Source organism: Octodon degus, unplaced genomic scaffold, assembly GCF_000260255.1.
Source record: "Octodon degus isolate 3935 unplaced genomic scaffold, OctDeg1.0 scaffold00237, whole genome shotgun sequence".
Lineage (NCBI taxonomy): Eukaryota > Metazoa > Chordata > Mammalia > Rodentia > Octodontidae > Octodon > Octodon degus.
The window spans coordinates 2,718,531-2,722,696 of record NW_004524813.1 but is presented as its reverse complement, the minus strand read 5'-3'; the positions used below and the strand labels follow the sequence as shown (position 1 = coordinate 2,722,696).

At 37.7% G+C, this 4,166-nt stretch overlaps 1 pseudogene; it reads right to left on the bottom strand.

The window, feature by feature from the left end:
• The window catches only part of LOC101567456, a 2,089-nt pseudogene extending 705 nt beyond the window's left edge, over positions 1 to 1,384 (bottom strand).
• Positions 1,385 to 4,166: the final 2,782 nt, after the last annotated feature.

Below are 4,166 nucleotides of genomic sequence, written 5' to 3'. Positions count from 1 at the left end.
CTGCTGTGTCTTTATCTGGTTTTTCACTGGAAACCAGAAACTTCTTGGCTTTCTTGGGTGTGATAGAGCTTCCAGAGGCTTCATCTTTGGTGATCAAAGTAGCTCCATCTCGGGCAACAATTTCCCAGAAATGATTTAACTGGTTAGTTTCCATTTTCTCTTGAAGGGCTTGCAGGAAACTGTTAAAGCGCTGCTCTTCTGAAAACTTAATGGCTTCTTCCCAGAAGGCTTTCATACATTCCAAGATTTTCATAAAATAGGGTGTTTCCTTGGTATAAAAAACTGTTCCATGTGGCTTATTAGCAGGTGATTTGCTTCCTCACAACTGGACTTCTTCCATCTCGCTAGTGCATGGACATTTTCAGCGGGAGTCACACTACCAACCTTGGTGACACTGCCTTCGGCCATGCTGGACACATTGAAGTGGGCTCCCCTTCCTCAGTTTTGTGTTTCTTAATGGTGGGTCCCTCTTCCTGGTTGTCTTGGAAAATGTCCTAGGCAGTTACTTGAACCTTTCTCTTCACAGCTTCAGTGAGAGGAAAAGAGGTCTTTATTTTGGATAGAGGAATCTTACATTTTGCTGTCACCTCAGTTGGGGGATCCAACATATTCGAAATATGCCGCTGGAGTGGGGGCAGGTTCCTGGGGAAACTCCATGCTGCAGACACTGAAATAATCTCTGAAATTCAGGACTTGGGATTTTGGTAGTTGGAAAGAAGTCTTTGACGGTGTCTTCCTCTGCATCTTTCTTTGGTAACTCATGGAGTCAATGAGAGCATCAACAGCATTCAACCGTGCTTCCGTGGGAGGTATTTCTTATTTCTCAGGAATGGAAACATGTACTGCCGCAAATTTTCCATGAAAGGCATTTGCACATACACTAAAGCTCATAGGTTTCCTTGACAAAAGGAAAAGGCACACCAACTTGGGGATTAGCTCTTCCGTCACAGACTGCTGAGGCCGGTGAGACCTCAACATGCCTCTTCTCAAACTTCTTTCCCACAGTTTCACCTGGAATCGCAGCCATGCACACGATCAGTGCATCCAGGCCGGCTTGTTGAGAACCAGGCTGGGTCCTGCGTTCAGTGTCCTCCAGCAGTCCATGTGGGGCAGCATCAGGTGTCTGTGCACGGTGACGTTCTGGTCCTGGGCCCGCCGCCGGAGGATTGCTGCTGCTGTCCGTAGCACACAGGACTCAAGCAACCTCATCCTGGCTCTCTGCGAACACCTGTCACTGCACGAACGTGGTCATCCCCTCCTTTGCTTGCTCAGGCTGGGGTGCTTCATCAGGAAAGAGTTACTCATGGCGCCGTCCACATCCATTCACAGCACGGCAGCTGCCTTGTTTCTGGACCATCCATGTTGCCAGCTGCTGGTGCTTCATTGGTAAATATTTTAAACTGACTTTTTTTGGTACCAGAAATTGAATTCAGGACCTTGAGCTTGCCAAGCAGGCCCTGCACTGCTGAACTATATTGTAGGCCCTTAAACTGATCATTTTGTAAGGCATTTTTTGAAAATTCCTTCTAAAATTAATTAATTAATCAACTATTTTTTTTAAGTTTTTTTTTACGTATTTGGTTGTTGCATAGTCTCACTACACAGCTTGAACTCATAGCGATCCTCCTGTTTTCAGCCTCCCCAGTATTCAGATTATAGGCATGCACCACAACACCTGGACTCTGGCCAGCTCAGAACCCCGAGGGGGCAGGGAGGGGGCAGGGCTGCACGGCATGTGCTACCAGGGATGGAACCATGGTTTCTATGCTTGCCTAAACAGGTGCTTTCTTTTCTTTTCTCTTATTTATTTTTAATAGATTGCAAACTGAAAATAAATTATTTACAAACATAAATGAATATGACAATAAAAACTGTCCAAAATAAAAATGAAGAAAGAATTTACAGATCAGTCATAATAGTTCACTGTGTCAAAACCAAGAAACTTATATTCATATAATTAGAATTCTCAAAGTAAAAAGGAGTAGGCAATACATATTTAAAGATATAAAATTTCTGAATTTATTTCAACTTGTAATACCACATTTCCAAGAAAAATGAACCTTTTGCAAAGACATTTAAATAAAATCATACCAAGATACACAAAAATGAAATTGTCCAAAACTACTTGTAAAGAAAAAAATCATTAAAGCATATGCATAAAAATATTAGCTATGGAATAACAAAATTAAATAGCACCTTATTCCACATTAGAAAAAAAAAAAAGGACCAAATGTGTAAGAAACTAGATTAATTAAAGGACTGAAAGAAAAGATCTGTCCTCTTTGAATTTTATACTTAGCAAACATACCTTTGAAAACTTAAGCAGGTGCTTCCATCCAGCAGGTGCTTTTGTCCACTGAACTGCCTCCCCGGCCCCCATTACTTCTAAAATTAAGTAATTCTCTATCCTCTCAAATTGAAAGAGGGATTATAAATTCTAGAATGTGATCAGTATTATTTTTGCATTTTTCTAGCTTGTAGCAATGAGGTGTGAAGAATTATTTACAATCTCTGGGCCTGTAATAAGATATTTATTTGTCTATAATGACACATGTCAATTTCTGAAAATTTTGAATAAAACAATTTGATTCACTCATGAAATACTTTTTGGTTAATTAGGCTTTAGAGAATAATTCCAGAATAATATACAATGAAAACTTAGTTCTGTCCCTGTATCTTACCCTAGCAGTGTATCTGGAGTCCCATCACTAATTGCTCTGCCTCTAAGTTTCGGTTGTCACTGATGGAATGATGTGATTGTAATTATAACTAGCAGTCCTTCCAGGATGATATTATATATTTGCTTTCGCTTTTAAAATTTAGCCTGCAGATGTTGGATTCCACCTGGAACTTAATAAGTGTTCACTTATAGATAATTATTTGGCAGTTGAAACTTTGCCTTCTTGTTGAAGTTCAGTAAATGTAATTAACTTAATATAGGCTTATGTCATTCATATGGAATATAATTAAATATTATTTTGCATTCCCAGTTTTAAGAGATATGTCTTTCATATACAGTAGTTCTTGCCAATCCTCAAATACACATTTAAAACCATTTTGTAAGTCCCCATATTTATTTATTTACCCTTTATTTGTTTTGCTGCGAGTGCTTGTTACCGTGCACCGAGGGGCTGGAGCCCCTGGCTCAGGCCAGTCTCGTGCCTCCACTCTACACTGTTGCTGACCTGAGTACACCGTACTGTACGGGTCTGTAGGTATGCATGTCTCTGTGTAAAGTAATTTAGAGAAAACCTAAAATGTTGAAAGTCATTTGTATATAGATGCTAATTTAAGAAACAAAACCCAGTGTTTGCAAAGAGATTTTAAAGAAATAAGTTATACTATTTTCTACGTATCTTCTCTTTCTCACAGAAGTTAAGCAAAACTAATTGTCTCAAAGGTTTATGCAAGGAATTCCTATCATAGAATTTTACTTTCTACTGTTAATGGTTGAGAAACAATGGATGTGATTACATTTTGAATAGGCCTTTAGGGCAATTTTTAAAAGAAAAATTTTTCTAAAAATAAAACTAATTACTGGTAAAAGAATTTAATTATTCCAATTTTAAACTCCCAATACTGAAACACAGAAATAAAAATCTTATTAAAAACATAAAAGAACAAAACATATTTTCAACCTTTTGGAGAGAAACTTAAGAGACAACCATGCTTTTTGCTCCATTTCTGTATTACAAATAGCTTCCAAGTAGTAGCTTTCTATGTCTCAGTTTATTTACTGCTTATTCATGTAGTGGACAGACATGCATTTTCTTTTTGTTTTTTCTGTTTTTTTTTTTTTTTTTTTTTTTTCCGGGGATTTAAAACTGTCTCATTGCTATTTGTTTATCAATAAAATTATGGAAAAATAAATAAATAAATATTTTTGGTAGAACCGGGGATTTAACTCAGACCTTTGCACTTGCCAGGGAAGCGCTTATTCCACTGAGCCATCTCCCCGGCCCCTGAGACATGCATTTTCTTTTGGAACTAATTCCCACAATTATTGCATATTGCTTTTTATATTTAAAAAAATCCAAAATTAAGAACTAAAATTTGGGATGTTGTTGGTACATAATTTATCAAGACAGGACATGTATTAAGTGGACTTATTAGCACACTGGGCTTTCTCCCCTTTTTGAAATTTGTTTTTAAAGATTTATTTATTG